General features: G+C 33.2%; 1 long non-coding RNA gene across 1 annotated transcript; it reads right to left on the reverse strand.

Moving 5' to 3' along the window:
• Window positions 1-2458: 2458 nt before the first annotated feature.
• On the reverse strand, window positions 2459-3368 carry LOC111022202 (uncharacterized). Its single transcript, XR_002602936.2, has 2 exons — window positions 3244-3368; window positions 2459-2803 (listed from the first exon to the last, which is right to left on the reverse strand). It is a non-coding gene; the product is annotated as an uncharacterized LOC111022202 (long non-coding RNA).
• Between the last annotated feature and the right edge of the window lie 13688 nt (window positions 3369-17056).

The following is a 17056-nucleotide window of genomic DNA, read 5'->3' on the forward strand; positions in this document are numbered from 1 at the left end:
TTTACCCCAGAGGGAGGGGTAGATTGTCGTGAAATTTTCTCACCTATTGTAAGGCATTCGTGGATAAGAACACTTTTGGCAATGGTCTTGGAGTATGATCTTGAACTCGACCAATTGGAACTATCTACATACAGCAACTAATGGGTTTTTCATCAAAAGGAATCGAGAAAAGGTATGCCTCCTCAAAATTAAAGTCTTTTTATGGTTTAAAGCAAGCATCTGGACAATGATACTAAACATTTGATTCCTTTATGATGTCTTGTGATCTTCAAATTAGATCGTTGCATTTACTTTAAACATATGTAGAATAAGCCTTTAATTTACTTACTTTTTTTTTATATAGATGATATGTTATTGGCATCAGTTGATAAGTTAGAAATTGAGAACTTGAGAACAAAAACTTAGTGAAGTTTTTGAAACGAAGGATCTAGGACATGCTAAAAGAATTTGGAATACACAGTGAGAAACAAAAAACTTGGTGTTACAAAACTTTTCCAACATTTATACTCACTGACGATGCTTGAAAGCTTTAAAATGTTGAATTGTAAAGTTGTATCAGCACCATTAGCAAATCACTTTAAATTATCCGTGAATCAATCTCCAAAAACTGAGGTGGAGAAAGTAGATATGGAAACTATTCCATATGCTAATGCAGTAAGGAGTCTTATGTACCTTATGGTATGTACGAGATCTAATTTGGCTCGTGGATAAAGTATGGTGAGTAGATACATATCCAACCCTGTAAAAGAACATTGGAGTTTTATGAAATGGCTTATGAGATATATCTAAGGCACAGTTACACACGGTCCAATGTATCTAAAAGAAGTATTGAATAGAAAGAACATTGGACAGCCAAGTAGACTATATGGCTCTTATAGAAGCTTTTTAAGAAGCATGATGGCTATTTGAGTTGATTACTGAATTATGTGAAGACTTACATGATCAAGCTATTGTATTTGTAACAGCCAAACTGCTGCGTATTTGACAAAAAAATCAACATATCATGAAAGGACGAAACATATTGATGTTTGGTTTCATTTTATCAAAGACATGGTTGCTGAAGGAAGGTAAAACTTGAAAAGATATCTACTAAAAAGAACGCTGCTGATCCCTTTATAAAATCGCTACCCGTTAATAAACTTGAGAGTTGCTTAAAAACACTCAAAGTTGGTAGAGAGATGGTGGTAGAGTTTTTATGCTCTGTTCTTCTTTTCTTTCGTTTTTTTTTTTTTGTAGTGCATTGTATATTTTGGGTCTCCAGGGTAGATTCTGTAAACGGATTGATGCTGGTGGTATGAGAGGGTATTTCTCTATATTGTGATCACTCTGATTCAATTAGTGGATAGACTGAAAATGTAAATCAAATTGATCGAACTACTATAAACTTTTGGCGTCTTCATCTTTTCTCTACTCTTTATTCTTTACATATCAAGTATCTATCATAGATACATAAGTGTTATATGAGTGTGGTAAATCAATGGTAAATCATATAATTATATAAGAACTTAGTAGAAATTATAATTATATCCTATATGAGTGTGGTAAATCAATGGTAAATCATATAATTATATAAGAACTTATATCAGTAGAAATCATAATTATATCATATGCATATCAATGGTAAACCATATTAGAAGTTATATTAGTAATTATCATAGTTATATCATAAGTAAATCAATTGTATATATCAGTATTATATTAGAGACACATCAAATATATTTCAGACATAAATCAGTGGTAAATCAACGAATATTAAATCATCTAACCATATAAAAAATTATGTTAGTGGTTATCATAGTTATATCCGTTGTATCAGTAGTAAATAAGAGGTATATCAGGTATGTATCAGACATATATATATATCACTGATTTATCTTTTTTTCTAAAAAATTTGTTATATTTGCAAAACTAAAATGTAGGTGCTAAATTTATTATTTTCTTCCATTTTTTTTTGTTATATTTGACAATGGCAAAAGTGATTTTTGACATAGCAAAAATCTCTTCCAAACATGCCCTTGATTAGTAGAAAAATAAGATGGAGGGAAGATAATTAAATAAGATATATAATGAGTATATAATTCAAATATATAATAAGTACTTTTCAACGTCCATTTTAGAATTCATTAGTATGGAACATTTTCTTTACCAAGTTAAATCCCCTAATATATGAATTAATAGTGAAAAAGTGCTTTCGTTGTTGTGGAATAAGAAGCCGTCGTATTTTAATGTATGTATTTAATTTATTCAGAGCTATTAGAGCGGGATTCATTTTTTGGAGAATATGGGTCCAAGAATATTTATATGGGAACATCTTTCACAATCCGTGGAGAGATAGTTCACTAATAGACCCAAGGATAAAGTAAATTTTTTTATTTTTTTTTTGGAAGTAGACCAAATAAAAGTACAAGAATCAAAACCGAATTTTTGGAAGTATAAGAACTAAAATGAACAACAGGGATGAAAACTGAAACATTTTAAAAGCACCGGAACTAAAACGAACCGAATAATATAGTATTCAACCACACATTTCATTTCATATTTGCATTGAAAAAGGTATAGAATTGTTTGGAACTTATATCCAATGGAAGATACTGAAATATCCTTCTTAAATTCATGGATTACTATTGCAACAGCTCACTTCTACTGCAACAGCAAACTTTGTGATTAAAGTCACCATGCTGTGGAAGACAAAATCCGTTGCCTTCGTTTCCATTGACGCAACCTACGTCGCATTCTAGATCTCCAAAATTGCTTGAACATGGTCGAGTGCAAGTCCAAATTTGATCCTCATCATTTTCTTCAGCTGCCATCAGACCAGACATTAGCTTTCGTTACTAATAATGTTTTATCAAAAACAACTTATAAACATTCTAGAATTGAAGACGCTCTTAATTTGTCGTAATTCAAAACTTGTATATAAATTTGCTTTCAAGGGGTGTTTGATTTAGTTTGGTCCCTATGCTATTTTGTATTTTGAGAAGCGATATTTTGATCTTTGTTTGTAAAATCTTAATACAAAATCTATACCTAATAAAAAAAAATTAATACAAAATTATAACTTTTCGTGACGTTAACATCATCACTCAATAATAGTATTTATACCTACAAAATACTTAACAATGTGTATACATATAAAAGGTTAGCACATAAAGATTTCGACCCTCGTTAAGAAAATTTATGGTTTCGGCTTAACGAGATCATGTCGAGAGAAAAGAAGAATAAAGTTACAAGATAAGAACATACTTGAAGAAGCATAACATGCAAATACGAGCATGGCAGCAATGGACACCATGAACAGCTTCCGAGATGCCATGCCTCTTGGATTTGAATGTTTATGCTTCTTGGAGATTATTATTGATCGAGAAGGATATCTGATTTTTGTAATTCAGATCGTAGAAATTTATAGTCTGTGCAGCTGTAACTGTTTCATAATAATAGGGTCTTAATTTTTGTGCCATAAACTAAGGAACTGTGGATATTGAGCCATGACTAATTCAGCCCTCAAGAACCGACGCCTAATTTTAGACTCCATGTCCAAATTAGGAAAATTGATAAGGATACTGCTCTCATAAAAGGTTTGTGTAATATTTTGATCTCCGCTATCTCGACTTTTGCTTCATTTTGATCCCTGTACTTTCACCTTGAACGTTTTTGTTCATTTTAGTTATTGTGTACTCTTAAACGTATGTTTTTTGTTCATTTTGGTCTTGTAATCTTAATTTTTATCTTGCTTCTTCTCGTTGTGATTTTTGCATGAGAGTTCACTCACTAAATTCTTTGAAATATAGCTATAAATTTACATTCATGGTTTTCCTTTGTGTATAAAATTTGTGTTAAATTTTACGGAGAATGACTATAAATTGGCCACTATAAGTACAAAGACTAAAATAAAACTTATTGAAAGTAAAAGATTAAAATAAATAAAAATTAAAAAGTATATACAACTAAAATGAACCTTCTACAAACACCAAAATTAATCAGTTTTTACACCCTTTTTATATGGAATCCCTTGTGGCTGTGCTTGAGCTTGTAACATAATTATTAAAACTTAAAACACCTTAATAAATAATATTATTGTTTTAGTAGTTATAGAAATTATAGTTGATGGTATTGAATTCCAGAGGTTTCAAATGTTATGAAAATTGTGAGAAAAAACAAGGAAAGAAAATGTTGAAAGCACATATTTTTGCCAAAAAAATTTTGTATGTTTAAATTACTCGTTCTTTTTTAGAATGTAAATATTTTAAGAAGTTTGGAATAATATTTTAGTGTTAGTAAGCAATACAACTATATTTTAGAAGTATTTAGAGACAAATTATAACAAACGAGATAAAAAAAATACAAAAGTACCATTTTTTTTATCTTTGAGAAATTCAAAATTACTTTTGTTTAGTTCAACCGATATAGTGTGAATAATTCGAATCGCAAACCTCGAGGACGATAAATAATGTAATGATCAATTTATGAGCTACGTCTATGTCAGCAAAAAGGAATTACTTGAACATCTCAATCTCAATATTATTAATGATAACAAAAATTCCAATGCGAAAAAATAAGTAATCTTTTTTTAGTACAACAATGCGAGTTGGGGGATTGAACGTCTCAATCTTAAAAAAGGTAATATACGTTTTTATCTACTTAACTATGCTCAGCCAACACAAGATAAATAAACAAATAAATAAATAAAAACCTTTGTTTACAGTAATATATTTTCAAAATTTTGTGAGCCGAAGTGTAGCACTTGAAAACTTAATCGAAATTTAGGAACTAAAAGTATAGTTTTCCCTATCTTTTCATGAGAATTTAATAAATTTACGGTAGAAATAATTAACATATTCCTAAACTATTCTTAAAATAAAATATATGGTGAACTTAAATATAGAACAGCAAAATATAGTTCAATTGGATAATCAAGACAGCAATATCTCGATGTTCCTTCCTTTATGGAGAGGTGCAAAACAGTAAATTTTGCTTATATCAAAGATCGGGTGTGGAAAAACCTCGAAGGTTGGAAAGGTAAGCTCTTCTCAGCAGGAGGTAAGGAAACTCCCCTTGCTATTCGATGTCTTGTTTTAGGTTGCCTAAAAAACTTGTTAATGATCTTAACCAGTTGGCAGCTCGGTTTTGGTGGGAAAAGACCGAAAAATTCATTGGATGGGGTGGAAGATGACGTGGAAGCCTAAATGTCTTGGTGGTATGGGCTTTCGCGATCTCGAGTTGTTTAACAAAGCTCTTTTATTTAGCGAAGTTTGGTGTGGGAACGAGAGAGAAGTGCAAATGGGGAGGACGTGCATATATATGGCGATAACGGGTCCCTAACCATCCTTCTCTAAAAATACTTTCCTTGCCGCAGGTGCCTCTTGAGAGTTGGTCCAAAGCTTGTTTATAGAAGGAATTTATAAAATAAACACACATTTCGCCTTCTCGGCAATGGATTTTTCAGCAGGATCACATGGGGGCAAGTTTTAGCTGAATTTTCCAGAAATTTCTGCTCTTTTAGCGTGTCAGTGTGTCGGGAAGTTGACAAATTTGTTGCTCAAATAACCCTACCATTTGAAAATATGTTTTTTTCTAATCTAAAAATACTTTCTAGCAAGAGTGAAAGTACAAAATTGTCCCTCAACTTAATGAAAAAATTGTGAAACAAAATCAGACCAAGACTCCACGAGTTCAAAGAATTAAAGTCACCCAAGTTTTTATGAAATTTTATCGGAATTAGTCCACGGGAGAGTTTTTAGGGGTTGGGAAGTTTAAAGTTGAGTATATATTTTTTATTGTCAATATTACTATCAAATGGTTATTTGGCTCAGTGGATTCAAATTTACCCACTCATAATGTCTCGAGTTCAATGCCTGTGGGATGAAATTTGGTAGTTTTTTTTTTTCTCAAAATTAGAAATAGGATTCAGATGATTTACCCACTTATAATTAAGGTCTTGTGTTCAATGACATTGAAGATGCTGGTACGCATGCAAAGCCAACAAGCCAAGCACCGTTACTTGGATCAAATTGCACATATTATTTAAATTTGATTTTATCCGCCAAATTATTCAAACTCGCAATTTCATAACTCGGGCGAGGTTTCTTCGAACTCGTCCGAATTTTTAATGATTCTCAAGTAAGTTTTCTTTGAACTCGCTCGAGTTTTACTTGAATCCTGGACAAGTTTTCTTTGAACTCGCCAGAGTTTTGCTTGAATCCTGGTGAGTTTGAACGAGTCTCGAGCGAGATTTATGGATTTCGGTCACGATTTATGCCACTTCTGATGAGATTCAAGCTTGATACGAATGGTCATAACCTAAATTGAAAAAAAATAAGGGGTTGAGATTTACGCAATATGGATTCAAGTCCGAAAGTCATGTCCATTCTAATTTAAACGAACCCAATTTAAAACAAAAAAAAAATCATTGGAGATTAGAGTTGTATTTCAATCCCCATTCAAATCGGAAGAAAGTGACGAAAATTGAAATCGAAAAATAGAAGAAGAGAAAGCAAATCGAAAAACAGGAGTAAATATAAATAAGGAAAATTAGAAAGGGCATAATAGTTCGAGGCCCTGCTAGCCACAATTACGTTTACAAAATGAAAGTGAAGAATAATATTATATGAAAAAAATGGAAGTAGGGAAGAGAATAAAAGAGAAGTTTGAAAATGCAAGAGAATAAATGGGAGAGAGAGGAGGGAAGGGAAGAAGGGAAGAAGGGAAGAAGGGAGGGGCATCATTGTAATTTTACAGTTCTTTAAATTAAATAAAATATTGATTTGGGTAGTGAAAACTTTTTTAGGTGGTTTTTGTCAATTTCCCGAGTGTTTTTGTTTTGTCCTAGAGCTTTTGTTTCGTGGTGTGTTCTAAAAAAAAGAAATAATAATAATAATAATAAATTGAATTTCACCACACTCTCAGCGCTCCTTCGAGACTCTTCAGTTTCTTTCGTACTCATCAAATATTCTCTATAAAAAAAAATATTGGATAATCAAATAGGTCGAAATTCGAATCTCTAACTCGTTGGAAAAAAAAATATTTCGTAACTTTTTATTATTTTATTCAGCAATAAAATATGTAGTATATATGATAAACCATAAAAAAAAAACAAAATAATTTTTTTCCATCTCCTTTTTCCTTTTTTTTTTCATTTTACTATTTCTTTTTGCAAAGGATTCATTTACTATTTCACATATGAAAGAAAAATCATTCGGAAAAAAAAATCAAATGGAATAATGATGATTAAATAAGGACAAGAAGCAAATAATAAAAATCCTATTTTGGAGGAAATAATTGGTTTTTGGTGTTCATATTTTCAGCCTCGTGGACTTCGCCTAATTCTCATGTTCTCATGTGTTTCAAGTTGGGTTTACTTTTTATTCCATGTGAAAATTTCTTCATTTCAGGGCAGCCTTTTATCCTCAACTCCTCCGGACGAGAGAAATTTAAGCAGTAAAAGTTGGCTAGTCTTAATGACTCGTATAATTTCGAATCAGTCAATTTTTTAAAATTATTTATACGCAAGAGTAAAACTTAGTTTATTCTCTATTTTGTAACTTTTTTTTCTTTTTTTTTTTTTGCCAAGAAAATATGTAACTTTAAACATTTGAAGGTTAGTACAAACATTGAACCAGAAACTGTGTCGTAAATAGGTTATAATGAACTAAGATGAACAATTCAAGATTAGTATCAAATAATAGAAACAAAAAATACTGAATAAATAGGTCAAAATAACCGAGATGCATCTTCCACATGTAATGAAGGTCTCGTTTGGTAACGTTTCGTTTCCTATTTCTTGTTCCTATTTCTATTTTTTTTAGAAACATACATGTTTGGTAACCAATCTCATTTGTCGATCTAAATTTTAAGAAACGTTTCCAAAAAAGGGATTAATTTTTGGAAACTACGAAAAGTAGTTTCGTTCTTGCCGTTTCTTTTATTTTCCATGTGAAGCGCTCTTTAATCCACTCCCACGTCTAAAGTTCGATCCTGACTGTGGTCAGACGGGTTTTTTTTCCCTCCTCCGTTCTTTTTTGAATTTAAAACCTTCTGAAAACTTATTCTTTATTTAGAGTTATTTATTTTCTTAAAACAAAAATTTCCTGTTATCAAATTAAAAATGTTTTGAAATGTTATTTTTTTATTTAAAGTTAATAATTTATGTTTTTTTCTTTTTTCTTTTTCTTTTTTTTTTAATTTAAAACCTTTTGAAAACTTATTCTTTATTTAAAGCTATTATTTTTTTATAAAACAAAATTTTTTATTTTCAAAAATATTTTGAAATATTATTTTTTATTTAAAGCTAATAATTTATATTTTATACGAAAGAAATTTATTTTGTAAATTATATTTTCTTGGATAAATTATATTCTTGGAATATATGTTATATCTTTTCATACTATATTTACTAAATCTTATTTTAATTAAAAATAAAAATAAGTCAACCTCAATTAAAGATATATATTCCCGGTCAAAAGGTTGTGAGTTCAAATCTCAACCCTCAAGTTGTTGTACTAAAAAAATAAGAATATAAACAAGAAACAGGAAATAGTTATCCAACATGTTTTTGTTTTTATTTCTCCTAAAAAACTTAGAAACAAGAAACAGGAAACGAGAACGTTACCAAACGAGCCTGAAAAGTCGAATATGCTGAAGATGCTTGAGGATGAGAGTTGGTAAGTGAGTCAATTGCTGCGTTTGGGGATAAGTGCCTAGGGAGTCAACTTTCAAACCAATTACTCCGTCGGGGATTCATTCGAATGCTAGAGTGGCAAAATTTTATAAATCAAGAAGGGGAATGGATGGTTCAAAAAACTAAATGGTGTTTTCTGGCTAGAAGATGTGGACTATATTCCGATTATTGTATCTAAGAGTAGGGACGTATGGGTTTGGCGTTACGATAAGAAAGGAAATTTTACTGTGAAAAGTGGATAAAGTTGATCATGAATATGAAAGACTAATTCCTCTTTATCTAACTCAACTGGAGGTCAGAAACTATGGAAGCAAACGTGGAAATTGAATATTCCCTAAGAAGTAAAAGCATTTTATATGAAGAGCTCTTCATCATGTTCTACTTACTAGAGATAATTTGATTAGTAAAATAATGGAAGTTGCCCTTGCTGTTCAATGTGTATAGTGAATTCTGAAATTGTTACTCATCTTTTTTACTGTCAAAGGCCCCATCGTATCTGGGAGCCGTGTGTTCTACCCCTTCAAATGCAGTCTATTTCTATGCTTGATTTTGTGGACTCTTGGGTGCATTTGTGTGAGTTTTTGGGCGAGGTTGAGGTTGGAGTGGCAGCCGTGGTTTGCTGGTCCATTTGGAAAATGACTGAAATAGGAAGATCCAGAATCAAGAGGTTTGGAATGTTGATGCAAAGTGTGAGTAAATTTTTAACTTTGTAGAGTCTTACCAAAAGATGCAAATTCGACGGCCAATCAAAGGACGATGGTGGGATCTTCTAGGGCGGTGTCATCTCCGGGTGTCGCGGTCGATGGGATTATGGTTTACGCTAATGCTGCGTGTCTGCAAGATCGCTCGAGGATAGGGGTGGAGGCGGTTGTTCAATAATGATCCAGAATCAAGTACGCGATGTCGAAAACTATGGAAATAGGGTATGCCCCTCTTAAGGTAGAGCTATGTGATGGGAAGAATGTCCGGTAACAAATAAGCAAAAAATAATTGATAAATTCAAAAGAAGCAATAAAATAAAGAAATACAAGAATTACGTGGAAAACTCCAATCGGTGAAAAAAACTACGGCCCACAAAGAATCCATGATGTGAAAAATTATTACAATCATATAGATTTATCTCCCCAACCCAAATTACACAAAACACTCTTTCAAAGCAAATATCACTCATTTAACTAGAGCTGGTATACCAGGTTTAAACTATTTTAATTTGGATAATTAAAACCCAAAGCCATGAACTCCTTTTAATAGTCGTTCGAACACACCTCATCTTTGTACCTTTCTTATTTGAGATAACTTCTAGCACTTGAAGACCATCGTTATACTCTTCCAATGTGGACAACTTCAACTTCAATATTTTGTCAAAACCCAACAAATTTCACCTTGGCAAGATATTGAAAAATTCACACCTTCTATTGCACTAGTTGTCTTTTCTGACAATCTTAATTCTCAATTCATATAATTATAGCCTACTCCACCATAAAAATAGATGATTTGGAATGTCGCCTTCCAAAATTTTTCTTCCTCGTCAAATTTCTATAAAACCTACTAACTTCCACCTACTTAGCTCAACTGGAAGTTCTTCAGCCATCGACATAACTTCCACCACACACACCTTGAATCTCCTTCACATCATTACCTGAATCTCTTTCTTCAAACGCAATCTTTTATGAAGTGAAATTTTGTATCAATGTGCTTACTACGATCGTGAAACACCGATTCTTTGCTAGAGCAATAGTTAACTTATTGTCCACATAGATAATAGTTACATCTTCTTGCACAATTCCAACTACCCTCAGCAAGTTTATCAACCAAACTGCATAACAAACACAATAAGATGCAGCAACATATTTAGTCTTAAAATAAGTATTACCAATAAATAATACAAATCCACTTATGCGTTTACGATCATTAAGATCTCCAGCCAATCACTATCACAATAACCTTCAAGTTTGAATTCTCCATATGATGAATAAAATAATCCATAATTCAACATATCTTTGAGATAATGAAAGAATTATCTTTGCTACTTTTAAAATGAGTAGTTGTAGAAGATTACATAAACTGTCTTACCAATCCAACACTAAAAATAATATCAAGTGTTGTGCATGTTAAATACCTTATCAAGTGAGCAACGTAAGCAAATACTTCATCATAATCAACATCTTTCTCTCTGAGAATAACCTTTTGCCACCTATCTCGCGCTTTATGTCTCTCCACCTCTCCTCTTTTATTTCTCTTTGTCTTGAACACCCATTTGACACACATACTTCTTTCTTTCTACTTGGAAAAGTAGAAATCTCTCATGTATCATTTTTCTCGATGACCTTTCTCTCATCATCCATTGCAATCTTCCAATTTTCATCCTGTGCAACTTCTTCATCATTAAAACTTTGACTTAACTCTTCCTTCATCATAATTGTTCCCTAAACTTTTCATACGATGATGTATTTAACTTGATCGTGATGTAGATAATGAAATTGTGGTTTGTACTAGTGTGACTAGTGATGAAGGGTGTAACGACCCAACTTTTTGGAACTTAAATTGTTTAGAGACGTTACTACATGCATGCTAATTACATTTAAAACTCTTTATAAAAAAAGATAAATAATAAGTTACACTTTCGTAAAATAATTTTACAAAATAATTAAGAAGCTTTACTTAGAATCCCATAAAAAGTTTACATAACACGTAATAGTAAAATAAATAACTCTAATACATTAAAATAAAACATGGTACTAATGTGAAAGAAACCCATGACATAACCAGCAGACATTCTCATCACTCGTCGGTAGGTCTTCGCTATTTTCTCAAAAAAAAAAGAAGGAAAAATTGTGAGTATTAAAAATACTCAGTAAGAAGCAACATAGTCAACAAGGTCAAACATGCACACACATACATAACATGTATCATATTAACATAAACATGGAAGACCTAAATCCTTTTATTAGTCAGAGTCCTTTTCATTTTTGACCAATGTGGACAATTAACCTAGCTATTATTGGATAAATAATACCAGAGTCAGGTCTCACTCAATAAAACGTTTTAGTGTATGATGTACATAAAAATTTCCTAGTTACCAACGTCATGGTAGTGCATAGACAGGTTTCATGTGGGACCCTACCCCAACAGATGATAGTGGACACTCTGTATGTCAGCCGAGACCAACATACATAGCTTCTTAGCCTAAGTCTCAGTCTTAATATGCGTACATCTACTTTAAAATAAGGGTAATTGCCACAAACTTTTCTAAAAGTTTTCATAAAACATTTTCGTCATCATATACATATACATAGTCCCATTAAATAAAAATTCTTTGATGCAACATAACAATCATACATAACAATCACATCCATAAATAACATTGAACAACAAATTCATTCCAAAACATCAATTAAACATCATACATATTTTCCAATCTAGCTTTACCTTTTGAAAGAATTTCCACCTACCTTAAACAGCGACTCAAACTTAATTAGAAGTTGATACTGTAAGAGGGAAGATGGTGGTTGTCAAAAAGACGGAAGGATGGGAGAATGATGGGAGAATGGTTAAATGTGGTTGAGGTCTGGATGACTTTATTTATAGAAACTTCAAGGGCCTAATTTAATTAGGATTCAAATTCTAATTCTAATTAGGTTGTATTTATCTCCCTTTTTCTTTTTTGATGTAAGAAGTATTTTACTAAATATTTTAAGTATTTTTAAACTACTTAAACCAAATATTTTTTAGCTAGTATTACTAATTTCATTAATAAAAGATTCTTATGGCCAATTTAAAAATATTTAAATTATAAATTATCCTATATAAAAACAATTTATCAAAAATACAGGTCGCTACAATTTATTCACCTTTAAAAAACTTTCGTCATCGAAAGTTGCTAATGGCTAACTCTACAAAATCTACTTATTAGGAAACATAGTGATTTGAGAGGACACCTAAGCTCCCTTCTTCCTCTGAAAAGTCGCCCGTGGGCTGATCTTCCTCTTTAGAGCTACAGGATTGCTCCAGCAATTCCCTCAATCTGGCCGGCACAAAGGATGTGGATGGTGCTGCCGCTTTGAAACGCTCCAGCGCCATTAGGATGCCCACATCCTTCTTCGCCTTCTCAGCAGAGGCTGACCGTGCCTCTTCTGTTCGCGAAAGCTGCTTCTACATTTTGGCTAACTGGGCCAGTATTTAATTAATGGCCACATTTGGCATAGCTCCACGATGAGCAGGATCTTGGCTCATCAATCGCTCTACGGTGCTCTTGTCGATCACCAGCTTATCCTTGAGGGGTGGCCACGTTTGGCACAGCTCCACGATGAGCAGGATCTTGGCTCATCAACCGATCCACCATGCTCTTGTCGATCATCAGTTTATCCTTGAGGGGCTCTTCGTCTTCAAGGATGGGCACATCTCTATGAAGGCAGAGCTTGATAATAAGAATAGGGAAGAACAGTCGGCCAGTTCTCTTCGTTGCGCATTGGACGATTTCCCGGTGGATGAGTTGTCCTACATCAATTGAACGGCCCTCCAAGATGCATGCCAACAGAAGGACTCTGTTCTTCATAACAGACGAATCATGCATTGTAGGCATGACCCGACTCTTGACGAAGAAAAGCCAAACGTTGGATTCGCCCTTGAGCTGACCAGACTTCAAGGAGCGGGCACCTTTGTCAGTTACCTGCCAAACAGTACCTTCGATCCCTACAAGCTGTAGGGCATGGTCAAGCTCACGCATAGAAGGGTGCTCGATCATCTCGTTGAATTCAGCCTGAGAAATGCTTGGCAGCTTAAAGAGTCTGTTAATCCGCTCCGGCGTCCAGTCTACCTCCACCTCCCTTACCGTTGTGCAGCCTACCCTGTCATGGTCAAAATTCGCGTAGAATTCTCTCACCAGCTCCAGCATAACCGGCATAGGGGGAGCACAGAAATGCTCCCACTTCATATGCGCAGCACCATCCCTCACAAACTGGGGCATCTCCGCGACTAAAAACACTTTTTCCAAATAAAAGTCCTTGGTCTTAATCGCCTTGCGGGTTCGCGAAGCAGGGCCGTCTGTAGGTGCGAGCTTGGAGAATATTGGTGGGTGGATTTCTTCAATGAGGATGGGCGGAGGGATAGTGGATGCGGAAGTGGAGGTGGCTGGGGGTTGTGAAATAGGCGTAAGGGTGGGTGGAGGGGGTGGATTTTCGACAGTGGAGGGTGGTTCAGGACGCAAGGCAGCAGGGGCAAGGGTTTCTGGGTTATCGTTACCGGGTAATGGGTTTTCTGGCTGGGCTTGAGAGAGAGAGGCAGCAGGGGCCGGAACACTTACCTGAGGGCTAATGATAGGCGGAGGAGGCGGCGAGAACTCTGCATCAGCGGAGTGTGCTCCGAACTTGTCGGGATTTTCTGAGCAGGACTCCGCTCGTCAGAGACCTCCGGCGGTGGAATCGACTTGGCGGCCTCCTTGAACTCGCCTCTGGACCCAGAACTGGCAGAGAGCTCTAGCTTCAACGCCCTCTTGCGATTTGCCTTATGTTTGACGCGAGGCATCACGGTGCTTAGGGTTTTGGTGCTTAGAGAGAGGATGAGAATTTAGGGAACTTAAAAGGGAGAGAGAGACGGTTATGGTGTAGAGTGGGGAAGCAGGATGTGGGAGACATGGGTCTTAAAAGGAAAACTGAAAATGGTTATGCCATTAAGGAAGATCTTCCCACGATTTTCTTTACTTAATTGAATTTGAAAAACTCCCCCCAAAAATTGAAAAAAAATATTCCCCGAAATTCTTGATAATTAATATCTCTTCCCCAAAATTGAAATCATTCCTTACCTCTTTCCTTCGGAGCCAAATTTGCTATGAATGCATAACTGCATGTCTGCCACATCCCAAAGCTCCCACTTGCCTTATCCTTTTGTGCCAGCGACATCACGTCGTCATTACTGCAGCCTACTTTTGAATGCAGCCCACATATCCCACGCAACAACGACGATCTCATCCCCGTTAGTGCGTTTTAAGTAAGTATCAAATACGTTGGAAAGGGAAAGACTTTGGAAATCATGCTTTTAATTTGAAACAGATTCTTTTGTTTCTATCAAAAGATTTTTTTTTTTGTTTTTTTAAGAAAAAGTTTTTTTTTACTTTTTTTTAAAAATAAAATGTTTTTAGTAAGAAAAAAAATCTTCTAAATTAATTTTAAATAAGTTTTTGAAAATAAAATAAGGATTTTGATATTTTAAAATTTGTTTTAAAATAAACGGTTTTCTTTTTCTAATAAAGAAGAGTTTTTTAAATGAAATAAATATAAACTTATTTTAATAAAATATTTTACTTTAAAATTTTGGTTAAAATACGTTGAAAAAAATAGGAGTTTTATAAAATAAATCTTGTTGAAAAAAATTTGGATTCTTTTAAATTTGGATTCTTTTTATTTAAAATGATTTTTTTTACAAGGTTTATTTTTTTTCTGTTACCTTTGTTTTATTTTTTAACTAAAAAAGAATCTCCTGCTGCAGGATTTTAAAGGAGGAGATAAAAACTGAGTATTTTAGAAAAAAATCTCATTTAAATTTATTTTAATGGTTTGGTGGTTATGGTTTTGAAAACAATCTTAACAAAAAATCAGTTTTTTTAGCAAATAAGTTTTGTTAAAGTAAATTTGACTTTGTTTTTAAATAAAAGTTTTTTTTTTCTTTTAAATAATCTTGTTAATTTCGAAATAAATAAAAAATGATATATTTTTTTTGTTTTAATTTAACAAAATTCGTAGTTTTTTTTAGTTTAAAAAAATAAATTAAAACTTTTGTTTGTGTAAAAGAATATAATGTTTACATCTTAAGATGTTGGAATAGTGGTAAGATGTTTGTTTTTTAATTTACATCACCCAAGTTCGAGTCTTTGAATGCTTCATTTTATCGTTGTTTTTACTAAATAATTATTTTAAATAAAAGATTTCATTTAGAGTTTTTTTTTCTTTTTTTTTAAACAAAATTAAAAAATACAAAATATGTATTTTAAAAAAGAGCATAACTTATATCTCAATGTGGTGGCACATTGTTGTGATGCTTTAGTGTCAACACTCATGTCGCAAGTTTAAGTCCTAATGTTTCATAAAATTAGTTTTTTTTATTATTATTATTTTTTGCTAAATAATTATTTCAAAAACTCCAATGACGGGAATTGGAACCTTCCAGTATTCCCGAGGTGCTTAATTTTCCTAATGGCCTTCGTGCCACTTATACCTATAATTCATATCTTATTACAAAATGTGAATTAATATAATATGGGACATTTAAAATAAAATAAAAACAATTTTTTTTCTTTGGACCAAATAAAATAATAGGATAATTTATGATAAAATGTGGTACCGTTTTCGAACGGGTGTCGTAGGGTGTTAACACCTTCCCTATGCTCAGTCGACTCCCGAACCAAAAATCTGTTTTCGCAGACCAAGTTTTTAAATAGGTGACCAATCACACCTCGTAAATGATTCGTAGCGACTCCAAATCCTTATCTCGAAAGAGACCCTTTAAGGGATGACGTCGGCCGCTCCGCGTCACGATGACGTTGCGACAGCTTGGCGACTCCACTGGGGACTTTAGAGAGTCAAGCCATTATTTTTGTCATTTACTATCCGTTATAAAATATTTTGGTCCATTCCTTTTTTATTGCACATTTTGTGTTTTAATTATTTGTTTTTGTAAGTTTGCATTACTCATGCATATCACACAAATTTACAAACCTCCTACCCGGGATTTACCTTTAGGATTAGATCGGAGATTGAGTAGTGTGACCTTCGTGGAATTTCGATTCCCGTGCAGGCGCATGAAATTCTCCACTCAAGTCGACCATATTTCCAAAGCATATGGAAGATTTGAGGGCCATTATCCTATAGGATGCATTAGTACATAATTTCACACTTTTAACCATAAAATGCATTAGTTTGCATTTTATGTGGGTTGTTATGTCTTTCATGGCATTTTGTTATTTAAGGTTGATTTGGAGTTTTAACCATAAGGTTTAAAATAAACCACTTTTTTAAATAAAAGAAAAGAATAAAAAAAATCATTTACCTTACTTCTTCATGTCTCTCTCTTAGGATGAGTTAGAGTCTAGTATTGCATTTGCATGCACAAATAATTGCATGAATCGTTTAAAAAAAAAAACATAATTGCATGAAATATATATCATATCATTAGGACACTTTTGTAGCATATTTAAAGAAAATCAAAGTAAAAACTCTGTCTTTCTCATGCCACATGTCACATGTGTACATATCATAAATTAAAAGAATATATCTCGCATTTATCATTTTACATGTCCATCGTTCTCATGCATCATCTTATGCATGCATCATTCCACATGTTCATAATCATTTCAAAATTTTCCCCTAATTGGTGATCTAACATTTGCAT

Source organism: Momordica charantia (assembly GCF_013281855.1).
Source record: "Momordica charantia cultivar OHB3-1 chromosome 2 unlocalized genomic scaffold, Mcharantia_2.0 BLBB01000002.1, whole genome shotgun sequence".
Lineage (NCBI taxonomy): Eukaryota > Viridiplantae > Streptophyta > Magnoliopsida > Cucurbitales > Cucurbitaceae > Momordica > Momordica charantia.